This window comes from Tamandua tetradactyla, chromosome 5 (assembly GCF_023851605.1).
Source record: "Tamandua tetradactyla isolate mTamTet1 chromosome 5, mTamTet1.pri, whole genome shotgun sequence".
NCBI classification, from domain to species: Eukaryota; Metazoa; Chordata; class Mammalia; order Pilosa; family Myrmecophagidae; genus Tamandua; species Tamandua tetradactyla.
In genome coordinates, this window is record NC_135331.1 from 90,404,151 (window position 1) to 90,429,179 (window position 25,029).

The window sequence follows — 25,029 nt, forward strand, 5'->3', positions numbered from 1 at the left end:
GCCCCTGATCTGAAGGGGCTTACCTCAACTGTGTTTATATGCTGTTCTAATAGTCAGGTCAATAATTGTAACACTTAATTAATTAGCACTTGCTATGTGATGGGCACTGGAGATTCACTGGTGAGTAAGAAAGAATGGTACCTGAATACACAGAGTGTAAAGTCCAGCATAGAAGACAGAAAGATAAATCATTAAACAAGCAATACCAACGAAGCATGATAAATACCATGATGCTAGAAGTACAGACTGGAATTAGAACATACAGCAAGAACAATTCCTACTTGTGAGGAATTGGAAAGACTTCATGAAGGAAGTAAACTTTAGGTTGAAAAGTGTAAGGTAAGGCTCATGAAACACCCATCCTCACTTGATGCAGATTCCAAGACAACCTGCCTTGTGAAGTTAAGGAGGCTTAACAAAATAACAGTGAACTAAGTCAGTGTGTCCTGTTGGATTTCCCCAGAGTCCTGGCCTCATTTGACTGGGAAATTAATTTTCTTTAGTGGCTAAGCATCTTTCAATCTCGGAAATATTTAGAATAAAATACAGAAACGTTTAAAAGAATTAAAATCACAGTATAAATTTTTTTGTGATAAGAAAACCAGGCATATTTTATGATTTTTTAATGTGTAAAAGAATGTGACCTAGCTACAGTGGTGCTGGTAGAGGGGTTGATATGTGTTGGGCAGCAAGACTCATGGTGGAAGAAGAGTGCGATGAAGAGGCCAAACGCCTTGGAGAAGAGCTTGTGGCCATAGTGGAGTTCCTGCTGAACCCTGCAGGCATGGCTGCGGCAGTGGAATCAGCATTTAGGATTATTGCAGATGCTTCTGTCAGGTGGTTGAAGATTATGCTGGAAGATATAAGGTCCCTTTGCCACAGCTTCAGGCTCTTCAGATTGCACTCTGTTGTTTTACATCAGTCAATGGGTCATTTCCAGATGAATGTGAGCATGCACAATATGTTTTGAGTAGCCTTGCTCTGAATTTCTTTGAGTTGCTGCTGTTCTTTGGAAAAGATGAGTTTTACAAAGAGCCCTTAAGGGATATTCTTGGATCATTTCAGTGAACAAATTGTAACCTCAGTTTAAAAAGTATAACTGAATGCTTCTGGTGGTTTTGTTGAAAATCTTAATTTTATACAGTATTAGACTATTTAAAGACTCATTTTATATGTAAGTTTAAAATATGAGATTCATAAAATTTTTAGATTAAAGAACTTCATAAGGCTGCTTTTTAAAAAAACACCACGTTCTTTAAAAGCCAATAAAAATTTTAAATATATAAATGCCATTTTAAACATCTAAAGGTATTCAATTAACTGATTTTGTTAGGGGGGTGGAGATATTATCCAAAGGCCCCTTAAAAGTGATTACTTCCCGCCACCTGCCCATTTAAAAAACAAAAACAAAAACAGTGATTACTAAATTTCCTATGCTTATAAATGGAGCAATCAGATCCATCAGCATATAAAAGAACTATGTTTTGTAATCTACACTTCAAAAATATCAAAACACTTTGAAAACGAAATAAACATCTGAATAGTCCTCTCTGCTAACAAAAGCTACCCTTCAAGGGAAATAAAAAACTTCCATACCATCCTCTCTGATTCCAAATCTTACTCTCTGGTGATGGCCTGAAATTAGAAAAACACTTCTTTCATTTTATTTTGATATAAATCTCTATTTCTGTAATGAAACATTTCTATAATAATTATACTTTGTGCAAACATTTGATCTTTTTTTTTTTTTGCACAGGTGGGCACTGGAAATGGAACCTGGGTCTCCGGCATGGCAGGCTAGAACTCTACCACTGAGCCACCGTGGCCCACCCAACATTTGATTCATTTTATATTTTATTCTAAAGTTCAAAGCAGTTCATAAAGATTTCTTTATCCTCTTGATACTGCTGGAATAAAGTGTGGGGTATGATGATACGACTCTTCTTTGACTGCAGGGAAAATAATTTCCTCGTGCAGTATTCTTCCGGGCTGAGAACGGCAATCAGAGTTCCCTTCAAGACAGAAGATGGATAAGACACTGTACACATGAGGCGTATAGTTTATCTGTTGCATCTTGTACCTTTCTCATGTCATGAGGGAGGGCTGAGGTGGAGATAAGAAAGGGGGGGTTAACGCTTAAATTGTACAGAGTTTCTAATTGGGTTGATGGTAGCACAACATTCTGAATGTAACGAACAGCACTTGAATGTGGTTAAAAGGGGAAATTTAGGCGGGGAGGGGCCAAGATGGTGGCTTAGCAATGTGCGTGTTTTAGTTCGTCCTCCAGAACAACTACTAAATAACCAGAAACAGTACAGAACAGCTCCCAGAGCCACGATAGTGACCAGACACACAGCATACCCCAGTCTGGACCAGCTGGACTGGCTGCGAGTGTCTGGAACTGTGAGTTCCCCAAGCTGGGGCGGCTGGCACCCAGCGCCCCTCCCCCACAGGCAGCTTCCCGGAGGGAAAGGAAAGACACTCTAACAGTAGCAGGGACTGAGTCCAACCAAACACCAATTGTGGCATCAATAAACAAATTCTGACTACTAAAAACAGGCCCCCAGCTCAGGTGAAACTGGTCAAGGCGGAGGTTGCTTATTGGGCTACCGAATAAGAGGAAAGGGGACGAAACGGAGGTTTTTGTGGCTGTTTCTACAGAGGCTTGGCTGCCTCTGGATTCAGAGGTGGGAGTACTCGGGCTGCAACTGCCCCAGGAATAGGCAGAAACAGACTGCTTTCAGGGTTGTTTCCCGCCTGTGCCTTCCCCAGCGGAGGGGTGAAGCCCAACTTAGCTGGAATCCCTCTCTCAAGGAATTCAAACCCCAGGGTTTGGCAATTCGAAGCCATTAAAACCAGCCTACAACCTCTCCTCTGTCTCCACCAGGCCCCCAGCAGGGAGAGCCTTCCAAAGTTAAAGGAGCCACAACATCTTTTGCTGGTGGGACTCGCAGGCAGACAAGCGCCACATACTGGGCAGGATAAGAAAAACAGAGCCCAGAGACTTCACAGGAAAGTCTTACAACTTGCTGGGTCTCACCTTCAGGGAAAACTGACCCAGGTGACTCCTTCCCCCTGACAGGAGGCCAATTTAGTCTAGAAAATCAGGCTGGAGTCTGTAATACCTATGTAGACCCTCCTAAGGGTGGGGAGGGAAAAGGCACCTTACAGTAGGACAACAAACAAGAAAACAAGAACTGAAAAATTACCCTCTGTTAAACAAAACTTAAGCTAGAGGCCCAGAAAAAGCTGAACTGAAGGTCAAAGAACAGACAGACAACAAACTTATCTAGCAAGAAAACCCTAGCTAAGATAAGTGAAAGCAATCTCCAGAATAAACTAATTAAGGTAATAAAATGTCTAAACGCCAGCAAAAATTAATAAATCACACCAGGAAAATTGAAGATATGGCCCAGTCAAAGGAACAAACCAATAGTTCAAATGAGATACAGGAGCTGAAACAATTAATTCAGAATATACGAACAGAAATGGAAAACCTCATCAAAAATCAAATCAATGAATTGAGGGAGGACATGAAGAAGGCAAGGAATGAACAAAAAGAAGAAATGGAAAGTCTGAAAAAACAAATCACAGAACTTATGGGAATGAAAGATACAGTAAAAGAGATGAAAAAAACAACGGAAACCTACAATGGTAGATTTCAAGAGACAGAGGTTAGGATTAGTGAAATGGAGGATGGAACATCTGGAATCCAAAAAGAAACAGAAACTATAGGGAATAGAATGGAAAAATATGAGCAGGGACTCAGGGAATTGAATGATAATATGAAGCGCACAAATATACGTGCTGTGGGTGTCCTGGAAGGAGAAGAGAAGAGAAAAGGAGGAGAAAATCTAATGGAAGAAATTATCACTGAAAATTTCCCAACTCTTATGAAAGACTTAAAATTACAGATCCAAGAAGTGTGGCACACCCCAAAGAGAATAGATCCAAATAGACATTCTCCAAGACACTTACTAGTCGGAATGTCAGAGGTCAAAGAGAAAGAGAAGATCTTGAAAACAGCAAGAGAAAAGTAACGCATCACACACAAGGGAAACCCAATAAAACTGTGTGTAGATTTCTCAGCAGAAACCATGGAGGCGAGAAGACAGTGGGATGATATATTTAAATTACTAAAAGAGAAAAACTGCCAACCAAGAATTCTATACCCAGCAAAATTGTCCTTCAAAAATGAGGGAGAAATTAAAACATTTTCAGACAAAAAGTCACTGAGAGAATTTGTGACCAAGAGACCAGCTCTGCAAGAAATACTAAAGAGCACTAGAGACAGATATGAAAAGACAGAACAGAGAGGTGTGGAGAAGAGTGTAGAAAGAAGGAAAATTAGACATGACATATAAAATACAAAAGGCAAAATGGTAGAGGAAAGTACTACCCAAACAGTAATAACACTAAACGCTAATGGATTGAACTCCCCAATCAAAAGACATAGAATGGCAGAATGGACTAAAAAACAGGATCTTTCTATATGCTGTCTACAGGAAACACATCTTAGACCCAAAGATAAACACAGGTTGAAAGTGAAAGGTTGGGAAAAGATATTTCATGCAAATAACAACCAGAAAAGAGCAGGAGTAGCTATACTAATATCCAACAAATTAGACTTCAAATGTAAAACAGTTAAAAGAGACAAAGAAGGACACAATCTACTAATAAAAGGAACAATTAAACAAGAAGACATAACAATCATAAATATTTATGCACCAAACCAGAATGCCCCAAAATACGTTAGGCAAACACTGCAAACACTGAAAAGGGAAATAGACACATCTAAGATAATAGTTGGAGACTTCAATTCCCCACTCTCATCAACGGACAGAACATCCAGACAGAGGACCAATAAAGAAACAGAGAATTTGAATATTACAATAAATGAGCTAGACTTAACAGACATTTATAGGATATTACACCCCACAACAGCAGGATACACCTTTTTCTCAAGTGCTCATGGATCATTCTCAAAGAGAGTCCACATGCTGGGTCACAAAGCAAGTCTCAACAAATTTAAAAAGATGGAAATCATACACAACATTTTCTCAGATCATAAAGGAATGAAGTTGGAAATCAATACTATGTAGAGTGCCAGAAAATTCACAAATATGTGGCAGCTAAACAACACACTCTTCAACAACCAGTGGGTCAAGGAAGAAATTACAAGAGAAATCAGTAAATATCTCAAGGTGAATGAAAATGAAAACACAACATATCAAAACTTATGGGATGCAGCAAAGGCAGTGCTAAGAAGGAAATTTATTGCCCTAAATGCTTGTATCAAAAAAGAAGAAAGGGCAAAAATTCGGGAATTAACTGTTCACTTGGAAGAACTGGAGAAAGAACAGCAAATTAACCCCAAAGCAAGCAAAAGGAAAGAAATAACAAAGATTAGAGCAGAAATAAATGAAATTGAAAACATGAAAACAATTGAGAAAATCAATAAAACCAGAAGTTGGTTCTATGAGAAAATCAGTAAGATTGATGGGCCCTTAGCAAGACTGACAAAAAGAAGAAGAGAGAGGACGCAAATAAATAAGATCAGAAATGGAAAAGGAGACATAACCACTGACTTCACAGAAATAAAGGAGGTAATAACAGGATACTATGAACAACTATACACTAATAAATACAATAATGTAGATGAAATGGACAACTTCCTAGAAAGGCATGAACAACCAACTCTGATTCAAGAAGAAATAGATGACCTCAACACACCAATCACAAGTAAAGAAATTGAATCAGTCATTTAAAAGCTTCCCAAAAAGAAAAGTCCAGGATCAGACGGCTTTACATGTGAACTCTACCAAACATTCCAGAAAGAATTAGTACCAACCCTGCTCGAACTCTTCAAAAAAACTGAAGTGGAGGGAAAGCTACCTAATTCATTCTATGAAGCCAATATCACCCTCATATCAAAACCAGGCAAAGATACTACAAAAAAAGAAAACTACAGCTCAATCTCTCTAATGAATATAGATGCAAAAATCCTCAAAAAAATTCTAGCAAATCGAATCCAGCAACACATTAAAAGAATTATACATCATGACAAAGTAGGATTCATCCCAGGTATGCAGGGATGGTTCAACATAAGAAAATCAATCAATGTAATACACCATATCAACAGATCAAAGCAGAATAATCACATGATCATCTCAATTGATGTAGAGAAGGCATTTGACAAGATTCAGCATCCTTTCCTGTTGAAAGCACTTCAAAGGATAGGAATACAAGGGAACTTCCTTAAAATGATAAAGAGAATATATGAAGAACCCACAGTTAATATCATCCTCCATGGGGAAAAACTGAAAACTTTCCCCCTAAAATCAGGAACAAGACAAGGCTGTCCACTATCACCACTGTTATTCAACATCGTGTTGGAAGCTCTAGCCAGAGCAATTAGACAAGAAAAAGAAATACAAGGCATCCAAATTGGAAAGGAAGTAGTAAAACTATCACTGTTTGCAGATGATACGATACTATACATCGAAAACCCTGAAGAATCCACAGCAAAACTACTAGAGCTAATAAACGAGTACAGCAAAGTGGCAGGTTACAAGATCAACATTCAAAAATCTGTAGTGTTTCTATACACTAGTAATGAACAAGCTGAGGGGGAAATCAAGAAATGAATTCCATTTACAATTGCAACTAAAAGAATAAAATACTTAGGAATAAATTTAACTAAAGAGACAAAAGACCTATACAAAGAAAACTACAAGAAACTGTTAAAAGAAATCACAGAAGACCTAAATAGCTGGAAGGGCATACCATGTTCATGGATTGGAAGACTAAATATAGTTAAGATGTCAATTCTACCTAAATTGATTTACAGATTCAACGCAATACCAATCAAAATCCCAACAACTTACTTTTCAGAAACAAAAAAACCAATAAGCAAATTTATCTGGAAGGGCAGGGTGCCCCGAATTACTACAAGTATCTTGAGGGAATAAAATGAAGCTGGAGGTCTCATGCTGCCTGACTTTAAGGCATATTATGAAGCCACAGTGGTCAAAACAGTATGGTACTGGCATAAAGATAGATATATTGACCAATGGAATCGAATAGAGTGCTCAGATATAGACCCTCTCATCTATGGACATTTGAGCTTTGATAAGGCAGTCAAGCCAACTCATTTGGGACAGAACAGTCTCTTCGATAAATGGTGCCTAGAGAACTGGATATCCATATGCAAAAGAATGAAAGAGGACCCGTATCTCACACTCTATACAAAAGTTAACTCAAAATGGATCAAAGATCTAAACATTAGGTCTAAGACCATAAAACAGTTAGAGGAAAACGTAGGGAGATATCTTATAAATCTTATAATTGGAGGTGGTTTTATGGACCTTACACCTAAAGCAAGAGCACCGAAGAAAGAAAGAAAGAAATGGGAGCTCCTCAAAATTAAACACTTTTGTGCATCAAAGAACTTCATCAAGAAAGTAAAAAGACAGCCTACACAATGGGAGACAATATTTGGAAATGACATATCAGATAAAGTTCTAGTATCCAGAATTTATAAAGAGATTGTTCAACTCAACAACAAAAAGATAGCCAATCCAATTACAAAATGGGAAAAAGACTTGAACAGACACTTCTCAGAAGAGGAAATACAAACGGCCAAAAGGCACATGAAGAGATGCTCAACGTCCCTGGCCATTAGAGAAATGCAAATCAAAACCACAATGAGATATCATCTCACACCCACCAGAATGGCCATTATCAACAAAACAGAAAATGACAAGTGCTGGAGAGGATGCGGAGAAAGAGGCACACTTATTCACTCTTGGTGGGAATGTCAAATGGTGCAACCACCGTGGAATGCAGTTTTGTGGTTCCTTAAAAAGCTGAATATAGAATTGCCATATGACCCAGCAACACCATTGCTGGGTATCTACTCAGAGGACTTAAGGGCAAAGACACAAACGGACACTAGCACACCAATATTTATAGCAGCATTATTTACAATTGCAAAGAGATGGAAACAGCCAAAATGTCCATCAACAGACGAGTGGCTAAACAAACTGTGGTATATACATACGATGGAATATTAGGCAGCTTTAAGACAGAATAAACTTTTGATGTATGTAACAACATGGATGGACCTTGAGAACATTATGCTGAGTGAGACTAGCCAAAAACTAAAGGACAAATACTGTATGGTCTCACTGATATGAACTGACATTAGTGAATAAACTTGGAATATGTCTTTGGTAACACAGACCATCAGGAGATAGAAATAGAGTAAGATATTGGGTAATTGGTGCTGAAGGGATACAGACTGTGCAACAGGACTGGATACAAAAACTCAGAAATGGACAGCACAATACTACCTAACTGCAATGTAATTATGTTAAAACACTGAATGAAGCTACATGTGAGAATGATAGAGGGAGGAGGGCTGGGGACATAAATGAAATGAGAAAGAAAGTTAGATGTTAAAGATTGAGATGGTATAATCTAGGAATGCCTAGATTGTATAATAATAGTGAAATGTACAATGTACAAATTTTAAAAATGTTTTTGCAGGAGGAAGAAAAAAGGAATGTCATTATTGCAGGGTGCTGAAAATAGATGATAATTAATATTTAAAATGTCACCTTATGTGTGAGACCAAAGCAAAAAATATTTATTTGTTACAAAATTTATATTTTGACTAGAGCAGTTCCTAATATAACTCATGTAGATAGTTTGACTGAATGTCATAAGTATTGGAATCTCAGGTAGGACATGAGATTTTGTTGGTTTGTCCAGAGTGATGCCCTGATGAATCCTAGAATGATTTGATCAGTGACTCGAAAAGTATTTGCAAGCCCCCTTCGGGGAATGGTGAGAGCGGGGAGAAATTCAACATCCCCAAGTTGAATTCTTAATATTCTCACAAGCAGTGTGGACAACCAAAGCTATAGGCTGAGCCCCCAGTCTTGGGGTTTGTTCATATGAAACTTAACCCCACAAAGGATTGGTCAAGTCTACTTCAAATTTAGGCCTAAGAGTCACCCCCAAGAGAGCCTCTTTTGTTGCTCAGATGTGGCCTCTCTCTCCAGCCAACATGACAAGCAGTCTCACCACCCTTCCCCTCTCTGCGTGGGACATGACTCCCAGGGGTGTGGACCTTCCTGGCAACGTGGGACAGAGATCCTGGAATGAGCTGAGACTCAGCATCAAGGGACTGAGAAAAACCCTAGAATGAGCTGAGAATTAACATCAAGGGATTGAGAGAACCTTCTCGACCAAAGGGGGAAGAGTGAAATGAGACTAAGTGTCAATGGCTGAGAGATTCCAAACAGAGTCAAGAGGTTATCCTGGAGGTTATTCTTACGCATTAAGTAGATATCACCTTGTTTTTCAAGATGTAGTGGAGAGGCTGGAGGGAACTGCCTGAAAATGTGGAGCTGTGTTCCAGTAGCCCTGTTTCTTGATGATGACTGAACAATGATATAGCTTTCACAAGGAGACTCTGTGAATGTGAAAACCTTGTGTGTGATGCTCCTTTTAGCTACTCTATCAAGAGAAGAGTAGAACATACGGAATAAAAATAAATAATAGGGGGAACAAATGTGAAAATAAATTTAGTTTGAAATGCTAGTGGTAAATGAAAGCGAGGGGTAAGGGGTATGGTATGTAGAATCTTTTTTTCTCTATTATTGTTTTATTTATTTTTCTAAATCGATGCAAATGTTCTAAGAAATGATGAATATGCAGCTATGTGATGATATTAAGAATTACTGATTGTATATGTAGAATGGAATGATATCTTAATGTTGTTTGTTAATTTTTTTAATTAATAAAAAAAGTTAAAAAAAGGGGAAATTTTAGGTTGTATATACAGTACTAGAATAAAAATTAAAAGAAAACATAGGACTGTACCACACAGAGTGAACCCTGTTGTAAATCCTACTATAAAAATGTTTTTTCATGAGTTGTAACAAACGTACTAAACTAATGCAAGGTGTTAATAATAGGGTGGTTGTTTTTTAATCCAGGGTATGGAAAGATGTGTGAAAAAAAAGGATAATAAATAAATAATAGGAGGAGATAAAGGGTAAAAATTGGGTAGACTGAAATACTGGGGTCAATAAGAGGGAGGGGTATGAGGCATGGGATGTATTAGCTATTTTTTTTTCTTTTTATTTCTTTTTATGGGGTGAGCAAATGTTTTAAAAATGATCATGGTGAAGAATACACAATGATGTGACGACACTGTGAGTCATTGATTGTATACTATGGTTGGACTGTATGTGTGTGGATATTTCTCAAAAGAATATAAAAAATGAAGATGTGTGTCTGTGACGCACAGAGGGAAAAAGGTTAAGTATGTATCTAAGTGGTATGTACATGGCTATTCACTGTATTTTTTCCTACATTCTGTATGTCTAAAAGTATATTACAAAAATATCTATTTTAATGAAAAAAAATAATAGGGTGGTTGGTATATGGGAACCCTGTATTTCATGCATGATTTTTCTGTAAACCTACAACTTCTCTAATAAAAAAAGAAAAGGGAAAAAATATAATAACTTAAAACTTCCTAAATATAGTGAAAGAAATGAATATATATTTCTAAGAAAGTAAATAAACTCCAAACAGGATAAACTAAAACCAACCTACACAGAGACACATTACATTCAAGCTGTTGAATGCCAAATACAAAGAGAGAATACTGGAAGTGACAAGAGAGAAGCAATACATCACATACAAGGGAGCCTCGGTAAGATTAAATGTCAATTTACTATCAGAAACTATGGAGGCAAGAAAGCAGTGGGATGACATATTTAAAGTGCTAAAGGAAAAAAACCAACAACTAAGAATTCTGTACCTAGCAAAACTATCTTCCAAAAATGAGGACAAGATTAATACATCCCCAAATAAAAGCTGGAGGAATTTATCACCACTAACTTAGCCCTACAAGAAATGATAAAGGAAGTTCTTTGGGTTGAACAGAAAGGACAATAAACAGTAAATTAAAGGTACATGAAGAAATAGGTCTCTGGTAAGGATAACTACATATGCAAATATCAATGCCAGTATGACTGCATTTGTGTTTGCAACTCCTTTTTTCCTTTTTACAGTATCTAAAATTCAAATACATAAAAAAGGAATGACAGAGAGTCAAGGAAGACAGCGTGGAGTAAGTAGACACCTCAGTCCACTTGTACTTCCCTTACCACCTTCTCCCTGAAGCCAGACAGCAACTGTGATCCTGGACATTCCGGCGCTACTGCTGTGTGGGAGAAACAGTAACGGCAGAGGCTTCAGCTCCCAGAACAACAGCCACAACATCAGGAGCAGGAGCAGCTTCCCCTACCCCTAGCCGCAGAGTCACCCCCCCATCCATCACAGCAGTCACAGTGGCTGGACTACACAGGTCACTGGCAGATATTTTATGCACGGAGTTTGTAAGGAAGAGATAATTCATTGCACACCTGACCTCTCTGACTGTCCATAAGGTGTAGCATGCAAGTATCTTCAGTAAGGGTAATGTATTTACAGAAACTGTTGTGGATATGAACACAGCAAGCCACTGAAACAGGAAGAAACAATTGCTGCATATCTAACTGCAAAATCATCTCTTGCTGCTTTTCAAGTCTCTCATCAGTAGTTGGACTGCTTATTGAAATGAATGTGGATGAAGCTGAGTCAAGAAATTCAAACTTTACAACTAAACGCGCAGGCAGAGAAAACTGCACGAATGTCACTAAGTTTGTTTCTGGGCAACTCTACTGCAGTCAAACTGCCCCTTCCTGCACTGAAGCACTCCCACGGGGCTCAGTGATCAAAGAAGAATCAGAAAGAGCAAATCGCTGTGGAAACAAAGCAGCTTTCTCCCTATGCTGCAGTGACAGAGTACTGATATGGGGAGAATTGTGTGTATGTCCACGGAGATTCATGTTATGTGTGGGCTGCAGGTCTTACATCCAAAGCTGTCCAAACAGCACAACATATAAAATCTTGCGCTGAGGCCCATGAGAAAGACTGCAGAGCTTTCATTTGCTGTGTAGTGTAGTAAGAACATGGTTTGTGGGATCTGCATGGAGGTAGTCTATGAGAAAGCCAACCCCAGTGAGCGTCGCTTCGGAATTCTCTCCAACTACAACCATACCTACTGATTCAAGTGCATTCCAAGCGGAGAGCAATCTGACACCTAACTTTTGTCATTTTAAGTGAGTAACTTGGTGAGGAAGAAAGAAGAAAACCAGAAAGTCATTCAGAAATACAAGGAGGCAATGACCAATAAGGCGTGCATGTATTTTGATGAAGGATGTGGGACCTATCCACTTGGAGGGAACTGTTTTTATAAGCATGCATACCCTGATGCCTGTAGAGGGGAGCCACAGAGACAGACAGTGGAAACATCAAGCAGATACTGGGCCCAACAAAGGAACCACTTTTGAAGGCTCACTGAGGAAAGACAGAATAGCAATTCCTTTAACAACGATGAAGAAGAGGTTGCCATCTCTGAGCTAGGTGAGATATTGCTTATACTTTTGGCTGTAGGTGCAGGTGGTGACCTGAGAGACTCTGAAGATGAGTGGGACTCATTTCATGGTGAGTGGGAAGACTTATGACTTGCAACTACAGCAACTTTCAGTGGAGGATGAACTGGTCTGCTGAGCCTCAGACAGTAGCTCTTACCTGTGATATTCTGTGTTTCTCTCCTAGGCAGGTCTATCAATTCCAGGCAGTGTTGTAATAATTTTTACCCAGGGTCTATCTTCTCAATCCCTCACCTTTCCCCTAGGAGTGGGTTGTTTTCTCTGTTTAAATAGTCGCAAAAAATAAATCTTAATGGTAGTTTTTTTGTAATTTGAATTTAACTGTGAGACAGTGTAGGTTTGTGGTGTCATCTATTTTCAATCAGATTCACACAGTTCTAGGGTAGTATTAATGGACTTTCCACACTAATTTTGAGGACCCCCAAATTCAAAAAAGTATTAACCATGCTTTGGGTTCTGAGAATGGGAGTGATGGGTAAAGGGATTTGAACTGGCAAGTAGCCTTGGACTACAGACTTCAGAGGTAGATACTTAAGGTTCCTGATGAAATCTGCATATTTGTGTTTTTGTATCTGTTTCCTACTCTGTAATTCCCTCCACATGCACTTGTGCACTTGTTCTGTGATTTGGGTTTCTTATTTAATTGCACAGGATTAATACTACTGGGTAACCAGAACCATGTGCAAATGTGTTGAGATTTTTACTGTGTTTAGCATGACTGGAAAATTGTGAAAGAACAGATAGAAAAGATGTAATGCATAACTAAACGCAGAGTTGGAAGTTGACTCCCAAGGACTTGGCATGTGTGACTATGAGTGTGTGAAAAGCTTTTCATCCCTGTACTGATGCAGTATTTTTAGCCTTAGTAGAAAAATTTGGTGTGGCAGATAGATCTTAAAGGCCAAAATAGTATACTGATATTAGTAGTTGTTAATAGAGCAGTGCTAGTTCTTTCTGCCTATATAAATATAGAATGGGGTTAGTCATAGTGGCTAAAACTATAGCAGTGCTAGCTCTTTCTGCCTATTTAAATATAGAAATGGGGTTAGCCATAGTGGCTAAAACTATCTGGCTATCCCACATATTAACATTAACTAGATCTTTGATACTGTGTTAGTTTGAAACTGTTACCTACCCCCTTTACTTTCAATTTTGATCTAATCTTGTGGGGCCAAATCTATCGTTTAGGGTGGAAACATTGATTAGATTGTTTCCATGGCAGACTGACCCACTCGATTGTGGGTGTGGCCTTTGATTAGATTACTTCCACGGAGATATGGCGCACCCAGTTACGGGTGTGACCTTTTGATTACATGGAGAGGTGATTCTACCCATTCAAGGTAGTCTTAATTAGTTTACTGTAGTCTTTTAAAAGGGGAAACATTCTGGAGTTGCTTCAGAGCCAATAGAGGTACAGAGGTTTGGAAATGCAGAAGAAGCCCCAGGAAATGCCAGGAGTTGAGAGAACCGACAGAAGCTGAACAGAAACCAGAGCCAAGAAGACATCACCATGTGCCTTTCTATGAAATGCTAAGCTAAGAGATGAAACCCAGTGCTTTGCCCCAGAGCGGCTAAGTCAGGATTCACAGAAGCTGAGAGAGGAAGCCACTGGGAGCGATGAAACCAGAAAAAAGGACCAGCAGGTGCTGGCCATGCACCTTCCCATGTGACTGAGGAAATCCAGATGCCATTTGGTCCTTTCTTCGGAATCAGGGTATCTTTTTCTGGATGCCCTAGTTTGGACATTTTTAAGGCATCAGAACTATAAACCTGTAACTTAATAAATCCCTTTATAAAAGCCAACCCATTTCCAGCATCTTGCATTCTGACAGATTTAGCAAAATAAAAGAGATACACAATTGTATTTAATGTTTTATAGTCTTCTAGCCTTTCCAGTCCAGGCACCTTTTGAAAAAATCTTTGTCCTCATTTCAGGGTTTTTGTTGTCAGATTTTGTTTTTGTGAGTGTTTGCCTCCTTCTACCCCTGAGCTGTGCAGGTAGACAGATGAGAATCAAAACTAAGGTGTGTATTTTAGTGGAGTCATTGGTTTGTAGTCATACTTTTCCACTGAAGGGGTTGAGGGGTGGTTATCCATGAGTCAAGCTAAGGTTAAGTCACTAGAAAAATTTTTTAACTGGAAAATTTAACTTTTCATTGCTCTATTTCCTGAAAACAGCTTGGAGATGCTCCTGATTTGTTCATCTATTGTTCTGATTCCTTGGATCTCAACTATTCTTTCACTTTAAGAAAAAACAAATTGTTGCAGAGGTATCTGTGCTTTGCAGCTGTATATTCGTAAGAAGTACTTTCCCCAAATACAACCATTTTTAAAAACTGACAACAGATCTATGGTTTCAGACATAAAATGTATAAAGATGTTATTTGTGACAAAAACAACAAAAAGATCAGGGACAAAGGGATACAGAAACATAGCTTGGGTATGCTATTAAAGCTAAGGTTAATATAAAATCAAATAACACTGTAATTGATTTTGGATGTTAAATTTAAGCCCCAGGAAGAAAATATATGAAAAACATGTACCAAAGGAAATGAGAAGATATTTTTAAAGGGTTCACTAAAAATATCAACTAAATGCAAAAGTAAGCAGGAATGGAATAATTGAGGGACAAAAAGGTGTACCACATACAAAAAACAAACATCAGTAATAAAGAAGACCTACATTATGACTAGTTGCTTTAAATGTAAAAAAGACTAAACTCTCCAGTCAAAGGACAGAGATTATTTCCATAGACATAACTTCTGGAAATAACTTTGAAATTGAATTCAGACTGTCTTTGGACATGACACAAGGAGTGACACACATCCACACTTGTTCTATAAGTTACAGGACATGGAACAGAAGGCTAAGAAGAGGAAGAGAAGAAGGTTCTATGCCAGACTGGTCAAGATACTTTCCCATTAGAAATATCTGTGTGTACCTTTTATTCCTCACTACTCTCCATATATAACTGACAATGCTAAGTACTTTTTGAAATATCTCCTCTTCCTAGATGTTCTGAAGTGCCTGACATATATTAAAAGTAGAGGTTGTAAAGGGACACATTTTATAATGATGTTTTGGTTAAAATTGATGTGAGATACTGTGTGTTCTTTTGGAATGGCCAAACCAACTCTCTTGAGTAGTACACATTTTGTGTACTGGTTCGGGGGAAGAGGAAGAAGGAAATGCAAAGGGTTCTATGCCAGTGTGTTTACATTGATGCAAGATTAATTATTGTCCCTACATTTGTGCATTTGGTTTTATTTAGTATGTAGTGTATATAAGGGACTAACAGGGCCCAGTTTATATCTACTCTTCTAGATGTTAAAGGGCATGCCAGTCTATGACAAAAACAGAGCTAGTAAACTAATACATCTTATACATTTTATGTTAAAATTGCTAGGAAAGATTCTCTTCTAATTTTTTTTTTTAATTTTTATTAATAAAACCAATCAACATACAATATGAACGTTCTTTTTTCATCACATAGTTGTATATTCATCATGATCTTTCTTAGAACATTTGCATCAATTCAGAAAAAGAAATAAAAAGGAAACAGAAAAAAAATTATACATACTATATCCCTTACCCCTTCCTTTCATTGATTACTGGCATTTCAATCTACTAAATTTATTTTAACATTTGTTTCCCCTATTATTTATTTATTTTTAATCCATATTTTTTACTCATCTGTCCATAAGGTAGATAAAAGAGGTATCAGACACAAGGTTTTCACAATCACAGTCACAAGTTATATCATTATGCAATCATCTTCAAGAAACACGGTTCCTGGAACACAACTCTACATTTTCAGGCAGTTCCCTCCAGGCTCTCTGTTGCCTTAACTAAAAAGGTGCTATCTATTTAATGCGTAAGAATAACCTCCAGGAAAACCTCTCGACTCTGTTTGGAATCTCTCAGCCATTGACACTCTATTTTGTCTCATTTCTCTTTTCCCTCTTTCGGTTGAGAAGGTTTCCTCAATCCCTTGGTGCTGAGTTCCAGCTCATTCTAGGATTTCTGTCCCACGTTGCCAGGAAGGTACACAACCCTGGGAGTAATGCCCAACATAGAGAGGGGGAGGGCGGTGAGTTTGCTTGTTGTGTTGGCTGAGAGAGAGAGGCCACATCTGAGCAACAAAAGAAGTTCTCTTGGGGGTGACTCTTAAGTCTAATTTTAAGTAGGCTTAGCCTATCCTTTGCGGGTTAAGTTTCATATGAACAAACCCCAACAACATTGGGAGCTCAGCCTACTGCTTTGGTTGTCCACACTGCTTGTGAGAATATCAAGAATACGCCACTTGGGGAAGTTAAATTTTCCCCCTTTCTCACCATTCCCCCAAGGGGACTTTGCAAATACTTTTTATTCACTGTTCAAATCCTTCTGGTATTTATCAGGGCATCACTCTGGATAAACCCACAAAATCTCATGCCCTACTCAAGGTTCCATGTACTTATGGTGTTCAATTAAGCTGTCCGCATAAGTTATATTAGGAAATGCACTAGTCAAAATATAAATTCTGTACCAAATAAATATTTTTTGCTTTAGTCTCACACATAAGTTAAAGTTTTAAAATATGAATTACCAGCTATTTTCAACACCCTGCATTACCAACATAGCTTTTTTCTTCCTCATGCAAAACATTTTTAAATTTGTACATTTAGTCACTAACATTACACACTCTAGGCATTCCTAAATTACATCATCTCAGTCTTTATTGTCTATCTTTCCTTCTGATTTCATTTGTGCCCCCAGTCCTCCTCCCTCTATCATTCTCACATTCAGCTTCATTCAGTGTTCTAACATTATTATATTACAGCTAGGTAGTATTGTGCTACCAATTTCTGATTTTTTACAATCAGTCCCGTTGCATGATCTGTATCCTTTCAGTTCCAATTACCTAATATCTACCCTATTTCTATCTCTTGAGGACCTCTATTCGTAACTGAAATTATCCAAGTCCATTCATTAATGCTAGTTCATATCAGTGAGACCATATAGTATTTGTCCTTTTGTTTCTGGCTAATCTCACTCAGCACAACGTCCTTAAGGTCCATCCATCTTGTTACATACTTCATAACTTTATTTGTCTTACAGCTGCATGATATTCCATTGTATGTATATACCACAGCTTGTTTAGCCACTCGTCTGGTGATGGACATTTGAGCTGTTTCTATCTCTCGGTAATTGTAAATAAGCTCCTATAAACACTGGTGTGCAAATGTCCATTTGTGTATTTGCCCTCATGTCCTCTGAGTGGATACCTGGCAATGGTATTGCCGGGGTCATATGGCAATTCTATACTTAGTTTCCTGAGGAACGGTCGAACTGTCTTCCACAGCAGTTGTACCATTTGACATTCCCACCAACAGTGGATAAGTGTGCCTCTTTCTCCACATCCTCTCCAGCACTTGTTGTTTTCTGTTTTATTGATAATGGCCATTCTGGTGGGTGTGAGATAATATCTCATTGTGCTTTTGATTTGCATTTCCCTAATAGCCAGGGGAGCTGAGCATCTTTTCATGTGCTTTTTGGCCATTTATATTTCCTCTTCTGAGAAGTGTCTGTTTAAGTCTTTTGCCCATTTTGTAATTGGGTTGGCTGCCTTTTTGTTGTTGAGTTGAACAATCTCTTTATATATTCTGGATACTTGACCTTTATCTGATATATTGTTTCCAAATATTGTCTTCCATTATGTAGGCTTTTTACTTTCTTGATGAAGCTCTTTGATGCACAAAAGCATTTAATTTTGAGGAGTTCCCATTTCTTTCTTTCTTTCTTCAATGCTTGTGCTTTGGGTATAAGGTCTAGGAATCTGCCTTCTATTACAAGATTGATAAGATATTTCCCTACATTTTCTTCTAACAGTTTTATGGTCTTAGATCTAATGTTTAGGTCTTTGATCCATTTCGAGTTAATTTTTGTATAGGGTGTGAAGATATGGCTCCTCTTTCATTCTTTTCCATGTGGATATCCATTCTCTAGGCACCATTTATTGAAGAAACTGCTCTGTCCCAGGTGAGTTGGCTTGATTGGCTTATCAAAGATCAACTGTCCATAGATGAGAGGGTCTATATCTGAACACTCTATTCGATTCCATTGGTCAGTATGTCTATCTTTATGCCAGTACCATGCTGTTTTGATCACTGTAGCTTCGTAATACACCTTAAAGTCAGGTAGCCTGAGACCTCCGACTTCATTTTTCTTTCTCAGGATACTTTTAGCTATTCAGGGCACCCTGCCCTTCTAGATAAATTTGGTTATTGGTTTTTCTATTTCTGAAAAGTAAGTTTTTGGGATTTTAATTGGTATTGCATTGAATCTGTAAATCAATTTAGGTAGAATTGACATCTTAACTATATTTAGTCTTCCAATCCATGAAAATGGTATGTCCTTCCATTTATTTAGGTATTCTGTGATTTCTTTTAATGATTTCTTATAGTTTTCTCTGTATAGGTCTTTTGTCTCTTTAGTTAAATTTATTCCTAAATATTTTATTCTTTTGGTTGCAATTGTAAATGGAATTTTTTTCATGATTTCCCTCAGATTGTTCATTACTAGTGTACAGAAACACTACAGATTTTTCAGTGCTGATCTTGTAACCTGCCACTTTGCTGTACTCATTTGTTAGCTCCAGTAGTTTTGTGTGGATTTTTCAGGGTTTTCAACATATAGTATCATATCATCTGCGAACAGTGAGAGTTTTATTTCTTCCTTTCCAATTCTGATGCCTTGTATTTCTTTTTCTTGTCTAATTGCTCGGGCTAGAACCAACACAATGTTGCATAACAATAGTGATAGTGGACATCCTGGTCTTGCTCCTGATCTTAGGGGCAAAGTTTCCAGTTTTTCTCCATTGAGGATGATGTTAGCTGTGGGTTTTTCATATATTCCCTTTATCATGTTGAGGAAGTTCCCTTCTATTCCTATCCTTTGAAGTGTTTTCAATAGGAAAGGATGCTGAATTTTGTCAAATGCCTTTCTGCATCAATTGAGATGATCATGTCTTTTTTCTGCTTTGATTTATTGATATAGTGTATTACATTAATTGATTTTCTTATGTTGAACCATCCTTACATACCTGGGATGAATCCTACCTGGTCATGGTACATGATTCTTTAAATATGCTGCTGGATTTGATTTTCTAGAATTTTGTTGAGGATTTTTGTATCTATATTCATTAGAGAGACTGAGCTGTAGTTTCCTTTTTTTGTAATATCTTTGTCTGGCTTTGGTATGAGGGTGATGTTGGCTTTGTAGAATGAGTTAGGTAGCCTTCCACCCTCTTCAATTTGTTTGAAGAGTTTGAGCAGAACTGGTACTAATTCTTTCTTGAATGTTGGGAAGAATTCACACGTGAAGCCATCTGGTCCTGAACTTTTCTTTTGGGGACGCTTCTTAATAACTGATTCAATTTCTTTACTTGTGATTGGTTTGTTAAGGTCATCTATTTCTTCTCAAGTCAATGTTGGCTGTTCATGTCTTTCTAGGAAGTTGTCCATCTCATCTACATTGTCGAGTTTATTAGCATGAAGTTGTTCATAGTATCCTCTCATTACTTCCTTTATTTCTGTGGGGTCAGTGGTTATGTCTCCTCTTTCATTTCCGATTTTATTTATTTGCATCCTCTCTCTTCTTCTTTTGTCAACCTCAATAATGGTCCATCAATCTTATTGATTTTCTCATTCTTCTGAAATTTTGAGCATTATAGCCCCTAGGGTTGGTAGAGAAGGGATAAAAGGGAAGGGTTCTAGACCAAGAAGTTCATATTTAAAAAACACTTTCACATTAACTATTGTTACACGTGCGCAGTTTTTTCAAGACTGCTCTGTATATAGTGAACAAAAACCAAGTCCTTATTTGAAACATCCATTCTGTCCAGATGTTTAGAAGTACCCAATGTTAAAGTAGTAGTAGTAAAATATTACTTTGTAAACATCATTGAGCTCAAATTCATAGGAAATGGTGTCTTTTGGAAATAGGATTGAACAATCTCTGTGAACAGCATACTACTGATTGTATACTCAATTCAGTAGTTTGGAGGAGGTGGGAGGGAAGCAATTGCAAAAGATAATATGCTAACGTGTTCAAACAAAATTTATTCTGTATGTTCTGTGCGTTTTGTTTAACTGTATATGTAATGTATATAATGGACAAATGAGTCCTAATTTTACAATATCTACTCTGTAGATGTTAAAGAGTTTTCCATTATATGACAAAGTAGAGTTAGTGAAATTAGCATGTTTTATAAACTTTGTGTGAAAATTTACTGGAAAGCTTACCTTCTGTAAATGACTATTAGGTATGATAAACCTAATTTGTTCAACCACCTCTAAGCTGTATTGCCTGAACCGGTGGTGGAGAAAAAAAAAAAGAGAGGAATGGTTCTAGAACAAGATGGTCAAATTTAGGAGATACCAAAGATTATAACCACTTTTATGTGTGTGCAATTTCTTTTTTTAAACAATACTATGTATGCAGTGGACAAGTAAGTTTTTTTGTTTAAAATTATTTTTATTGATAAAATTTAACATACAAATCTACAAACATTTTTACCATACAAACATTCCATACATGGTATACAATCAATGGCTCACAATATCATCACATAGTTATGTATTCATCACCATGATTATTTTTTTTAACATCTGCATTACTCCAGAAAAAGAAGAAAAAAGAAAAAACTCATACATATCATACCACTTAACCCTCCCTCTCATCGACCACTAGTATTTCCATCTACACAATTTATTCTAATCTTTGTTCCCCATATTATTTATTTTTTTATCCATATTTTTTACTCATCTGTCTATACCCTAGATAAAAGCAGCATTCAGACACAAGGTTTTCATAATCACACAGTCGGTCACATTGTAAAACCTATATCATTATACAATAATCTTCAAGAAACAACGCTACTGGAACACAGCTCCACAGTACTTCTCTCTAGCCACTATAATACACCATACACTAAAAAGGGGATATCTACATAATGCCTAAGAATAACCTCTTGACTTTGTTTGAAATCTCTCAGCCACTGACACTTTATTTTTTCTCATTTCTCTCTTTCCCCTCTGGGTCAAGAAGGTTTTCTTAATCCCCTGATACCAGGTCCTGACTCATCTCAGGATTTCTGTCCCATGTTGCCAGGGAGATTTACACCACTGGGAGTTATGTCTCACGCTGGGGGTGGGGTGGAGGCGGGGAGGACAGTAGATTCACTTGCTGCGTCAGCTTAGAAAGAGAGGCCACATCTGAGCAACAAAAAAGGTTCTCTGGGGGTGTCTGTTAGACCTAATTTTAAGTAGGCTTAGCCTATCTTTTGCAGGAATAAGTTCCATAGAGGAACTCTAAGATCAAGGGCTCAGCCTATTGATTTGGTTGCCCCCACTGCTAGTGAGAATATCAGAAATTCTCCAAATGGGGAAATTGAGTATTTCCTCCTTTCTCCCCATTCTCCCAAGGGGACTTTGCAAATACTTCTTTATTCACACTATCCAAATCACTCTGGTATTTATAAGATGTACTCATGGTGTTCACCTAAATTGACCATACAAGTTAAATTAGGAAATATACTACCCAAAACATATTTTACTGTTTGCCTTTTGGAAACGGAAAGTCAAACCACCTCCACAGCAGTACACATTCTGTTTGTGCTATTTCAGGGAGGAGCGAGAAGGAAGTATCAAGAGATTTATGCAAGTAAGTCTACACATGGGCAAGAAAATCATCATTCTATATGCTCTGTGCATTTTTACTTTACTGCATATATAGTGTATACAGTGGACAAATGAGCCCTAATTTTGTATCTACTAGTCTTTCTAGATGTTAAAGAAGTTGCAAGTGTATAACAGAAGTACAGCTAGCAAACTAATACATTTTGTGTTAAAATTTATAGGGAAGATTTCGTTCTGAAAATGATGGAATTTTACTTATGGAAGTAAAAATTGTTAAAATACCCTCTAAGCATTGCAGATGTAACCACTGGGTTGACAGTGGTGAGAAGGGTAAGGGTTCTAGACCAGAATGTTCCTATTTAGAAGACACTCAGATTATATCCTTTGTTGCAGTGTATGGCTTATTCAAAGCTATTATGTGTTTTGTGGACAAATTTAGGCCCTTATTTGAAACATCTAGTCTTTCTAGATGCGTAGATACATACAACATATGTTAAGAGAGTGTAAAATGATACTTTGTTTTCTGTTAATAAATGGGAGTAGCATTGTTAAACAGGATGCCTTGGAGCAGTATGGTGAGGGGGTGGTGGTGGAGGTACAGAAGGAAGGGCAGAGGGAAGGGTTCTTTGCACGTGAGCTGGTACACAAACTGAGATTATGTTGAGCATTGTTCTATATAGGCATGTTAGTTACTGCTGCGTATTAAAGGATAAGTCTTTTTGTCCAAAATATATAGAGTTAGAATGATAATTCCTATAGAAATATCCTTGTGTTAGTTTTTAGGAAGGAATGTCTTCTGGGAGTGACCTTTGCTAATCCACCTCTAGGAACTATATGTATTTCTGTACTTAGTCATTGAAATGTTGGAAGAGGAAGGGCAAAGGGGAGGACTCTTTGCTAGCATCTCTATATCTAGAAGACAGTTTTAGATTATAACCATTGTTCTGCAGTGTGCATTTTTTGTAAAATACCTGTGTTTATTGCAAATAAGAGTCTTCATCTCACAACACCTAAGCTTTTTAAGGTGACAATTATGATAAAAAGTAGAGCTAGTGAATTAACGAATTTATAAGTATCTTATTGTTAATACAACAGAAGTATCTTTGATATGGAATTCTTAAAACAACTCTGAGCAGGATGCATCATGAGTTGTTCATTAGGTTGGCTACAGAGGGGTAGAAGACAGTGTACCCATGGGGAAGGATATATGCAGATGGTTCAAGTTTTCATTTTGATATAACCATTGTACATACACATCTCTTGGCTGTACCATAGGAAAATGTTCTTAAATAACTCAAAGGCAACATACCTTGCTATTATTTTGATACAGATCTGACAATGAATTCTCTTAGATGCATTGTATTTTTTATACTCCTGTTTTATGTCTAGTTTTAAATTGAACATTAAAAGAATGCAGTATTTGAACCCCAACCAAAAACCATTCCTGCCAATCCTAAACAATATCTAGGGCATTATGTAAGATTCTACAAAGGTTCCATGTACTAGGGTAATTCTCTAAAATCTACAACCTCCAGATGGGTCCCTGGACTAGATAAGCCCTAAAATGCAGAGGGGCCAGCCCTTTCAGAACATCAACTAGTTCCACCCCCCTATGCCATATGACTGACAGCCCCTTCCAACATGAAAAAGTTGGAATGGGCATAGCCCAAATAACCCTAAAGATTGGAAAAAGATCAAAGGAGGAGGTGAATTATATAGAGAAGATAGGGTTTAACAAACAAGCATGACTGCTGAATCATTATATTGATACTTTTTTAGTCTCCAGCATCTTGAAGCAGTTAGAAGTAAAAACCTAAAATTGTGGAATTATAACCCATACCAAACTCTGAACTCTTGTTCCACAACTAATTGTTGTGGTATACTTTGAAACTTATAGCTTTTTTGTATATATGTTATTTTTCACAATTAAAGAAAGAGAGAGAGGAACCTTATAAAGTGGAAAAAAAAAAAGCCAACAATTCATAAAGTTGACACTATAGCTGCCAATTCCAGAACCACATCTCCTCTCCCAAAATGTGTGCCATGAAGATGAATGGTTCTGCTACCCCAGAACAAGCCCTGCTTCTCTCCCTGTGACTCCACTCTAAAGCCATCTTGTACAAGTATTTCTAAATAACCAAACCAAAATCTCATCAGGAAGATTTGGTTGCTTTAGTTATAAAAGTTTGAAAATGTAATTTTTAGCTTTCCCATCTCTTATTAGAATGGGTATACAGACAGCCATACCAGAGAGTCCATTTCTGAAAGAACATTTCTCTACAGAACTCCATCTCAGAACACTTATCCGCAAGAATTCAATTCTCTAATGTAGTGATTCTCAAAATCACTTGGGGAAACCTGTTGAAATAAGATTCTTATACAGGAGGTCTGGGCTGGGGCCTGAGATTTTTACATTTGTAAGTCTAGGATGATGCTGATGTTGCTGGTCAGTCAACCACACTCTGAATATAAAGGGCTTAAATCAGGGATCAGCAAATTATAGTTCTCCATGTTTTTGTAAATAAAGTTTTACTGTAACATAGACATGCTGTGTCAGTTTGAAGCTGGTGTGTACCTCATAAAAGTCCATGTTTTTTTAATCTATTTCTGTGGGTGCAGACCTGCTGCAAATGGGACCTTTAGGTTATTTCAATTGAGATGTGACCCAACCCATTCAAGGCAAGTCTTGACTCTTTTACTAGAGTCCTTTATGAGAGGATAAAAGACAGAAAAAGAAAGAGAGCTCAGAGAAGCTGAGACAAGGACACATGCATAGAAGCTGAAAGAGCCACTGAAGCCAGAAGCTGAAAGCCATGAAACCTGGGAGGAAG

At 37.6% G+C, this 25,029-nt stretch overlaps 1 protein-coding gene and 1 pseudogene across 2 annotated transcripts in view; one reads left to right on the plus strand and one right to left on the minus strand.

Moving 5' to 3' along the window:
• Positions 1-25,029, minus strand: part of NUDT3 (nudix hydrolase 3) — a 187,967-nt gene that overhangs the window by 80,536 nt on the left and 82,402 nt on the right. The gene's annotated exons all lie outside the window — the stretch shown is intronic.
• On the plus strand, positions 698-12,590 carry LOC143682191 (E3 ubiquitin-protein ligase makorin-1 pseudogene; annotated as a pseudogene).